The sequence below is a fragment of the Phallusia mammillata genome, chromosome 6 (assembly GCF_965637545.1).
Source record: "Phallusia mammillata chromosome 6, kaPhaMamm4.hap1.1, whole genome shotgun sequence".
NCBI lineage: Eukaryota > Metazoa > Chordata > Ascidiacea > Phlebobranchia > Ascidiidae > Phallusia > Phallusia mammillata.
In genome coordinates this window covers 26,835,759-26,847,421 of record NC_137257.1, presented here as the reverse complement: position 1 = coordinate 26,847,421, position 11,663 = coordinate 26,835,759, and positions in this window count along the sequence as shown.

The following is an 11,663-nucleotide window of genomic DNA, read 5'->3' as shown; positions in this document are numbered from 1 at the left end:
CCAACCAAAATAAACTTATCATTAGTTTGTTTAAAGTTTTCAAATCGGCAAAGTTAGTAAAACTGCCAACTGGATTAGCACCAAGCAACCGCTTCAAACTGACGAGTTAAAATTAAACAAAGACTTTTTAACTGCCACTTTTCTTAAAACATACGGCAAACAGTTTCCTCCTAACAATTACTTTTTTCGCAACCTTTGGAAACAATGAAGCAAAATTATACGTATGGTATTTTTTGCAACCAATGCAATTGCACATGAATAGAAAAGTCAACTTGTACATTTATTATACAGTTGAATCCTGTACAAGGCATAAGTTACTTAATACAGTGTATTTACATCATGTTCCTTGTTTTGCTGTGTGACCCTGTTCTTAAGCGTCTAGCCATAGGTTTCAAAGATGCGTTAAGAAAAATCGTGTTTTTGACTACCACGCCACACATGCAGAAACGTAAGCTGGTAAACTGATAATACTCGCCCTAAATCGATACAATGTGCTAAGAATATTTACACGATTCTGTATTTATTTTCCTTTAGTAAATACCAACATTCTTACACTGATTGCATTCAAAGTCATTGACAACAATATTTAAAATTCCAGCGACAAATCCATTCTTCAATCTATTTACAATCCCAATTCATTTAGAAAATCCAATTCCAGCTCTTCGACATCTGACAAATGAATTATTTTTCACTTATACCAGAAAACTAAGAAGAATTTGTTACGGATCAAACAAACATTCGTATGATTTCAATTTTAGTCGTTTAAAACGAAATTTAAACTTTGCCAATTTATAACTTATTTCAGGACTAAACTGTTGAAGTTTGCGCCTATTTTACCTCTGGTCAACTGATCCAAGCTTTCCTTCGAAAGTTGTTCCGAATTATTATCTCCGTCCTCATCCCAAGGTACGGAAGCTCTGCGCAAAGTTGCTGATCAGGTTTGCCAATATTTTTGGATTTTTTTCAACTTGCAAAATTTAGATAATCAAGAACAGTTTAACATAAAACATACACATTGTTCCAAGGCCAGCCTTTACAGCAGTAACACGAGCTATACATTTCCCATGTTATATAAAACAACTTCATCACCAAATGTTTAAATCAACTACACCAACCCTCCATTGTTTGAAGTATGCGGTCCAACAATGCAAGTGAACATCAAACAAAACACGAACAACAAAGTCAGCTTGTACATCTTTTTTGTTTATGTGATTTAAACCTGCAAAAAGCACAGACTTTTTAAAACTTTTTTATGCTTTAAATCTGACTAATTTCCAAATCAAATGCTAGTCGTAAAGTTATCAGACAAAAAGGGGAATTCCTCGCCAATAAAACTGAGGCTTTTTTTCGGCCAAATGCCCAAGTTAGAAATGTACCACAAACTTTCGCAACATATGCTTTCAAGGCAAGTTTGTGTAAAACAACGTCTATATACAAATGGGTGGAAGTCTACACAACGACTGAGGATATATAGGCTATATACAGGAAGTTGTTGGTGTAGAATAGACAGGAAAGACAAAACACCAACTAATATGATTATTTCAGTTTTCATGTGGTGTTTAATTGTGGTATTATCATCTAAGGTTTGTGAAATTGTATATACCTTCGTAGTCATTTGTGTGACAATGCACACAATGCAAAAAAGTTTATGCTTCAGTTTCTATAGGGTAATTGTGCTGTTTAACTTGATGCAACAACTAAACACTTATTTTCCAGTTTCATGAATTTGATTTTTTTCTACCCTTTCTTTAAGTGAACTCATCAAACAAGATGTTGTTCATTGTTTTATCCAGTCCGTAAAGGTTAAGACAATCAACATAACTCAAAAATTAACGAGTTGATGGAAGTAAAGAGCTAACTAGGCTTATGCGTTTCAGCAAATCTGACGTCCGCTCTTGTGTCAGCTACGACCTTTTTCTCATTTATTCGCTTCACAGGATAGAAAATAAAACGTGTAGCAATATGTATTTTATATTTTTGTGTGTTTTGTATCTTACCGTCACATCAGACACGTCAAGGCAGTTTTGTCTTTCCTTTAAAGTCTCGCGGCCTTAGATGTTGCGTTTTCTAAAACTACACGGCCTAGCACTTACGTAATCGTAAAAATGTTTGTTGTAGCTGCCTTCGTTGTGCAATAATTGTTTCTATTGTTTCGGTGCGACACGCACTTTGCCCTGAGCTACAATAACGCGTTGTCTTTAGGCTATATATTTTAGTTTGCTAATTCAAGAACTTACTTGTACTTACTTAGATACCCACTTTAGACTAAACGAAGTTATCCCCAACGTACCTGTACGTTTATTATCGTTTATATATTTTGTTTAATAAACCTTGTTTTACGTGCTAGTTAGTATTAGTCAGGTGACGTTCAGAGTTCTTTATTTTGGAGTCAGATCGCGCGTTTCCCTTTTTTTATCTAAACGTTGCATAACACCGCAGCAATCGGGCAAACACCTTTTTGTTTGTTGCAATAAACGATTTCATTGGAAGTTAGTTTGTCAAAGTGGTACGCTTTATTAAACTTGTTAAAATACCAAGTAACGATGCGCACCATTTTTTCCACACAGTGCACTGACTAGATAAAGTGCTTGACTGAAACCAGAAGAATTTCAAAACATTTTGTGTTGATTTTAGTCCAGTAAAAAGCAGCACGAAGGCGTCTGAAATCCTTTGTTTGTTACAATTAAAAAGAAAGCATGGAAAATCCATCAATTTTAGTTTTCATTCTTCAATCTATTTTACAATTAGAAACATATATTACAGATGAAACTATACTGGCTTATGACATTTAGCGGTGACTTATTTTTATGTGATGCATCACTATCATGATATTTCATCTTTATTTGAAACTTTTACTAATTCAAATTTCAGGACCAAACTGTCTGAGTTTGCGCCTAATTCACCTCTGTTCAACTGATCCAAATTTTCCTCCGAATGTTGTTCCGAATCTTCATCTCCGTCCTTATCCCAACGTTTCAAAATTGTGCGCGTAAAATTTGTCATTTCCAAAGAGGTTTACAAAATATTTGGATTTGTTTAAACGTTCAACAATTTAAACAATTGAGAACAGTTCAAAAACATAAACATAAACATTGTTTCAAGATGAGCTTTTACAGCGGTATCACGAGCTACCCATTTGCCATGTTTTGATTTTCTGTGTAATATTTTCGTCAAAACTATTAAAACAACAACTTTACTAGTAAAAGTTTGCGTAAACTAACTAACCCTCCATTGACTGAAGTGTAGCCTAAGGTCCAACAATGCAAGTGAACATCAAACAAAACACCAACAGCAAAGACAGAACCAAAACAGATTAAACTTGATCTCTTGCTTTTTATCCCGAACCAACATATGTCACAATGTATTGCTGGAAGTTTGCACCGAAGCGAACTCAACTTATACACAGGAAGTTGTGATGTGAAATCCACATGAAAGTTTTATAAACATCCCGTTTCCAACTCATGTTGGATGTTTGTGTTTTCATGGGATGTAAAATTGTCGTCTTACCAAATCCGATCCGTCTTACAACTGTGTGTGCGGGATTAAAACTATTTTTGTGGTGAAACCTAATCAGTAGCATCACATGACAGAACACTTTTGATTGACCACAATCATTTATAGCTCAGTATAAAACTGGCAGACGAAATTACAACTAAGTCCCATAAATTGAATTATTTACTTGATCGCTCTTGGTATTCCCGATTTGACGAAGAAAGTCGACCTCGCAGGGTTTGTGACGACACAAACGATGAGCAGAAGAAACAACGCATGTTTATTCATCTTTGCAGCAGATTAATATTAACTGATGATTTGACAACTTTTATTTTCATTTAAAACCTTAAGTGAAGTTGATGCGACTAAACGTAAAAATTATCACCATTTTTTTCTTGTTGTTTACACTAATGTAATCTTGTACGTTTAACTACAACTTTTTGCAGTGTAGCTTCAATGATCCATTATTGTGATCTACGCATTTTGCACTTTATGTCGTTCTAATACTACACAATTATACTGGTTTGGTGACAATTATGCCGCTACAACTTTTTACCACCTGTTCAAAGTTTTCAAATCGGCAAATTTAGTAAAACTGCCAACTGCATCAGCACCAAGCAACCGCTTTGAACTGACGAGTTAAAATTAAACAAAGACTTTTTCAACTGCAACTATCCTTAAAACATACGGCAGACAGTTTTTCCCCTGACAATCACTTTTCTGAAAACTTTGGAAACAATAAAAAAATGCGTTGACGTTTTTATCAAAACTATTCATCAGCAAAATTTAAACGCCTGGTATTTTTGCAACCAATGCAATTGCACATAAAACAAGACGCAGTGAAAAAAGTTTGGTGACCCCTGACTTAGACCAATACAAAACAGCAGTAAAATTTCGATTTGCATTTTTTACTCCGGTGAAAAGCAAACATTCTTGCACGATGTAATTAAAAAAATCCATTGCTGGTTACATTTCAACACAACGATAACAATATTCAAAATGCCACCGAAAACCTTTTATCCGTTCATCAATCTATTTACAATCCCAATTCATTTAGAAAATCCAAATCAAGCTCTTCGACATCTGACAAATAAAGGTCTTTTTCACTTTAAATAATTAACATCATCTCATTTCGATTAAACAAACTGGCTGATGACATCAATGTAGCATTACATGCTTTATTGTTCATGCAAAGATGCTTTTTAAACTTCACAAATTCATATTTCAGGACCAAACTGTTTGAGTTTGTGCACATCTCACATCTCACCTCTGGTCAACTGATCCAAGTTTTCCGCCGAAAGTTGTTCCGAATCTTCACCTCCGTCCACATCCCAAAGTACTGAAGCTCTGCGCAAAGTTTCTGATCAGGTTTGCAAATATTTTGGATTTGTTTAAACTTGCAAAATTTAGACCAGGGGTCAACAACCTTTTTTCTACTGCGGACCGGTTTTAAAACTGAAATTTTTTCGCGGACCGGCCTTCAAAAAACTAGAAATATTTAGGAATGAAGACACATAAATTAGTTTATCATTCCATGGATACATGGGCAAAACGTCTTAGAGCATTTTTTAGAGCGCATAGTACACGATAATGACCAAACATTCACTAGTTGCGCCAATGTTCGAAGTTACTGATATTTTTCTGCTTAAGTTTAACGAGAGCCCTGATTGACAATTGAATTGTACAACAATCAGTTCCTGCTCACAGTGCTTTGGGTAAAATCGCTTCCTGTACTTCTAAAATGAATACATTCATAACTGGGATCAGCCCTGAACCGTCAATGCAGTCCAGCGATCACGGCATCTCAAATTATAAATCATAATTAAAGCATAGTATACTCATATGGTAGTCCAGCTCCTATTTTCCTCTCGTTTCATTTATTATCCTGCGTATTTCGGTTACGCATGACTAAAACTGCACGTCGCCTGAAGTTGAAGTCTAAGGCAACCCCCCTGATGCCATGATGATATCATTTTCCCAATAATGTAGTGTGATCTATAGTATCAAATGCCTTTGATAGGTCCAAAAATATTTCAAGTGCCTGTTGATTGTTGTGAAAGGCATCTGTGATACTGGATATCAATAAGGAAGCAGGATGGTGTGTAGAATGACCTTTTCGAAACCCAAATTGTTTTGGATTAAAAAAATGTTTGTTGTTTAAGAACGTATAAAGTCTATTGTACACAATTTTTTCCAGAATTTTAGATAGGTTTGACAATAAACTTATAGGCCTGTAGTTACTAGCTGATTTCATATCCCCCTTTTTATGAATAGGTACTACTTTTGCTGTTTTAAATGCCTTGATAAAAACTCCATTTTCCAAACAGAGGTTAAATATATGGCTCAGGCTATTAATTATTCCTAGTGGTAAACTTTTTATGACATTTGAGGGTAATCCATGTATTCCGCAGCTTAATTTACTTTGTATTTTGTCAATAATTATCTTAATTTCACCAGGGCAAGTTGGGAAGAGAAAAATAGAGGATTTGGATGTGGGTCCTAAATACATCTGATAAGAGGTTTTGGGCTTATCCAACTGGCTAACCAACTTTTCTGCAACAGTAGAGAAATACTTATTAAAGTGATCAGCTATGTCTATTTGGTTTGTGATCAATTTTCCATCTACTTTAAGGTTTAACATGTGGTTCGTGGTCTTGTTGGCATTATTTTCCATGTTTGTTTGGCATTATTCCTGTGTTTACCAAATAGCTTTTGATAATAAATTTTCTTCTTGGAATTAATCATTCGATAATATTGGTTGCGTACTTGGTGATAATCAAGTTTTCTAGTTGTCGTTTTCTTTCTAATATATTTTTTGTATGCGTTTTGTTTAGCTTTATTGAGATCATTCAATTCTTTATCATACCATTCGTTTTTCCAATTTTACCATTACTTTTTAAAAGAGGGAAATGCTTTTTCAAAACTAGTTTGTAAATGTGCTAGTAAAATGTCAAATGCTTCATTTGGTTCTGTTTTATTAGTTATTAGGTCACAATCAAGCAGACTTAGTTGAATCCTGCACAATGCATAAGTTACTTGCTACAGCGGCTTTGCATCCCGTTCCTTGTTTGCTGTGCAACCCTGTTCTTAAGCGTCTAGCTCAGGGGTGGGCAAACTTTTCAGTGCAAGGGCCGCATTCAAAAGTTTATAAACTTATCGGGCCGCATGGTATTTCACCAACGGCCGCCAATTGCTTGCTTGTTGTTTTGTTTTAAAACAACTGATGTAAAGAATAAGGTTTGTATCATATATATACCATTTAAAGTCGCCTAAGATGCTCAGATTAACAATTTCTAACTTGTGCACAAGTTTAGCTGAACAGAGCTAACTGTTTATGACATCATAAACTGTATTGTGACGATTGCAGTGCCCGTTTTTTCGCATTGTTTGCACATAATAAGCGGATAAAAAGCCTGGCGCATATGGTTACTAGATTGGTAATCTTTTTCCAGTCCCACGAAATCTGTTTTAGCAGTTTGAAAATCAAAATATTTAGCAAAATAGATTGCGGCCGCAGGTTGTGCACCCCTGCGCAAAATTATTACATAGTATATTTTCAGCTTTATGCAAATACGTTTGTTCATGATTGTACAAACAGTGGTTGAAACGCTACAATTGTAATTGTTTTTTTTTAAAACAAGCGTTTGTTGCAACAAAGGCTGAATTTTTTAAGATGTTTAATTTCTCCAGCGGTTTCCCAAAATTTGGAAATGACTATTTTTTGGTATTTAAATGAAACACTTGCGGTCTCTTAATACTTAGCGGTCACCCAAACCAAACCTTAAAAAAAACTGATCGTGCGGGTACAGATACTGCACATGGTATTGGTATCGGCAAGTCACACCCCCGGTATTTTTAAAACTCTGCGCCTGTGCTCATAGTACTATTCAGCGTTACTCGGAAACATGAACTCCTTTGCCGGGCCGTATGCGGCCCGCGGGCCGTAGTTTGCCCACCCCTGGTCTAGCTGTAGGTTTTAAAGTTGCGTTAAGAAACAGCGTGTTTTTTTTTACTATCACCCCACACATGCATTAACTTATGCTGGTAAACTGATAATACTGAGCCTAAATCGATACAATGCACCAACAATATTTACACGATTCTGTATTTATTTTCCTTCACTAAATATCAAACATTCTTTCACCGGTTACATAAGTCATTTACAACAACGTTCAAAGCACTAAGGCGTTTGAAATCCTCCGTTTGTTACAATTAAAAACACATGCAAAATCCATTTTTTCCATTTATCAATCTATTTAAAATCCCAGCTCGTTCAGAAAAACCAAATCCAGCTCTTCGACATCTGTACAACAAATTTATTCACTGTAAACAAGAGTAATCAGAAACATATATTAGAGATGAAGCTATAACTGGCTTATTTCTGGTTGATTTCTATTTCGTGATATTTAAATCTTTGTTCGAAACTTTACAAATTTATATTTCAGGACCAAACTTTTAAAGTTTGTGGCAACCTCACCTCTGGTCAACTGATCCAAATTTTCATTTGAATGTTGTTCCAAATCTTCTTCTCCGTCCTCATCCCAAGGTACTGAAGCTCTGTGCAAAGTTTCTGAACAGGTTTTTAAACTGTTTGTTTTAACTTGCAAAATTTAGATAATTGAGAACAGTTTAACATAAAGCAGTAAGCCAACGTTAAAAACATAGACAGTGTTTTAAGACCAGCCTTTACAGCGGAAACACGAGCTAGAGGTTTGCAAAAGTTTACGTAACCTAACTAACCCTCCATTGACTGAGGTAAAAGGTCCAACAATGCAAGTGAACATCAAACAAAACACGAACAGCAAAGTTAGCTTGTACATCTTTTATGTTTATCAGATTTAAACCTGCAAAAAGAGCATAGAATGTTAGGCGTGAAGATACCTGCCAATAAAGGCTAAACGCTCAGAAATAAAACAAAGGCTTTTTCTCCGCTAAATACCGAAGTTAGAAATGCACAACAAACTTTCGCAACATATGCTTTTAACGCAACTTTGTGTTATACAACGTCTATGCAAATGGTTGGAAGTCTACACAACCGCTAACAAAATATTATCACGGGAAGTTTTCTGTCGCAGTAAGCCTGACGTTTTTATGTAATCTTCACTTCTTGTTTCAATAAGTCCCTTTACAAGATGGAAATTGTCGTAAAGATTTCTCTGGAAGTTCAGTTTATCTCTTTATTAAACTTAAACTTGTTGAAAGACCTGCAGTAATACTGAGAACCTTTTTAGACACACAATACCTTAAAACCCAAGTTAGAAATGCACAACAAACTTTCGCAACGTATGCTTGTAATGCAACTTTGTGTTACACAACATCTATACAAATGGGTGGAAGTCTATAAAACGGCTAACAAAATATCTATAACTTAAGGGAAGTAATTGATGTAAAACCTACGGGAAAGTTTGCCTCAAAACAACATGCAACCAATTTTGGTGTTCCTGTTCTCGTGTGATGTTTAAAAGCGGGAAGTTGTGGTGTGAAATCCATATGAAAGTTTTATTAACATTGTGTAAAAACGAGTATTGCTCTTCCAGCAGTTTCTATTGCAAACAATCGACGTTTCGACGTCCCATAAAAGACGCTGTCAACAGGGACGTTGAAACGTTGATTATATGTAATGAAACTGTTGGAAGCAACACTCGTTTATACATTATGCCTGGCAGCAATAGCTTATTTAAAAATCCTGTAAATTTGTTATTTGTGTTTTCATGGGATGTGACAACATTGATTTGCCCTCATAACTTTTTTAATACTGCTACTTAAGTTTTAACTGCATAAGTTCAAAATTTGCACATTATTATTGATCACTCCACATCAAAATCATAAAGTTTTTCTGATCAACAAAATATTAACGGAAATTAAAAAATGTACATTCAAAAATTTCTGGTGTACCACAAAAAGTGTTTTCATTTAATTTATTATCTGAGGAAATTCGGAAATCAATAATCGAAGGTTTCTTCAATGAGATCTGCCAAACAAATGTAAAAAAATAAATAGAATTCATGGACATAGATTTATTTGTGTTGAACCAATGCCCACCTTGTATCAATTTGTCCAGATTTTTCTCCGAAATATGTTCAAACTCCTGATGGTCTTCATCCCAAGGGATAGTGGTTCTGTGCACAAGATATTAAATCAGGTTTGCAAACACGTTTCTCTATCAATGGTTTTGACTTTTAACTTTTAACAACGGCTCATAAAGACATCAGCAGACAAAATCATGAGATGCAAGCACCGGCGCAGCACACATACAAGCGCTCCTTGACACAACAGACACAGTAACATATTATGGAATTGTGGTACGAAAAACACAGGACAGTAAAGTGATTGAGAAAAATGGTGACATGTTGATCTATCCTGTCTTAACATGCGCAGTGGCTAAAACAACGCTCGGATTTATCGTTGGAGACTCGATCGGTTAAGATCATTAAATTATCAACTAAATACAATGTTGCAAACACTTAATGAGGACAATCAGATTAAACTTGATCTCTTGCTTTTCATCCCGAACCAACATATGTCACAATGTATTGCTGGAAGTTTGCACCGAAGCGAACTCAACTTATATACAGGAAGTTGTGATGTGAAATCCACATGAAAGTTTGATAAACATCCTGTTTCCAACTCATGTTGGATGTTTGTGTTTTCATGGGATGTGACAACGTGGACTTTGTCAAATACTGCTGTAAGGTTTCAACCACATACCATCTTAATCTGCGCAGCTATTTCCTACTCGACGATTAAAATTCTAATTTTGTTTGCATTGTCACTTCATCATCACAGTTCCATTGTTGAACGGATAAGTAAACAGCAAGGACACTGAAAAAAACATAGGTTATCGAGTCAAGTGTCTTGTTATTTGTATGGTGGTTGAATTCCGTTTTCTGGATATGTGCTGCCGTAGGATCGCAACCGACCGCACGTCCGGTTGCAGGAGACTGTGGTTTGAGAACCACTGTGCTAGGCAAATGCAACCCGCCTAAACGGAAACACTAGCTCGGTTCCTCGGAGCGTTTCCTGTGATCCCGTTTTTTTTGTTCCTTTGTATGTATGTGACCAAGTTATCTAGTCAAATGGTTTATTACCAAAGGATAAAAAGAGTAAAAAAGTAAGCACACTAGATAAAACTAGAACACACACAAAGAAAACACAAAAGAAAAATAAGTGAAAACTTTGGTAATTTTGTTATGGGAGAACAAGCTGTATTATATGAATTCTGGTAGGAGCGAAGGCACGGAGGTGTTTTAGTTGTTGAGGGGTCATATTACATAGCTTTAATAAATGCAAGCGAAATTGGTTTTTGAAGTAGGACAAGCGTACTTGATTAAGCCTATTTCCACCAGATACAAACATGCGTTTTCTTGCGTAAGTCACATACTTTGAAGCAGCCGCCGTCACACAGGCTTTTTTAGAATTATTTCACTCAACAACAATCTCACATTGTGCTGATCTGATTATTATTTATTTTAGTTTTGGCGACAATTCAAAATTGGCGCCCTTGAAGCCGATTGGTCAGACAGCGGTGACTTCACCACGATGATTGGAACGTCTTGTTGATTTGGTTTTGAATGTCTGGAAAACGCGATGAAATACAAATAATTGTGCTTAGATGTTTTGATTGGTCGATCTAAATACGGTATTTTTTATGTAACAGATTTTAGGTTGAAACTAAGCAGGTTTATCATAAATCCTTTTATACCATTACCCGACTGTTAAACAAACAATTCAGCTCTTTTCGCCACCTATCGAAAATTAGCTAAATGTTTGGACTGACGTGAGTTATAGTGTAAGCAGCTCTACTGAAAATGGGCCTGGGCTGTAGTTTTTAAAACTGAAGAACAGACACATAGTGGCGCCAATGTTTGCCGTTACTGATATTTTTCTGCTTAAATTTGACGAGAACCCTGGTTGACAATTAAATGTACAACAATCAGTTGCTGCTCAAAATGCTTTGATTAAAATTGCTTCTTGTAGTTCTAAAATGAATACATTCGTACTGGGATCAGCCCTGAAGCCTTCATGTAGACCAGCGATCACGGAATACAAATTTTTAAATCATAGGTAAAGGCGTTATGCTGAATCAAGTCGGTCTCTCAAGCATTCCCATATCGCAAGGCGTAGGCTAGACAAATCTAGCATGCGGTGTTATTCGAACCTACGACTGTTCT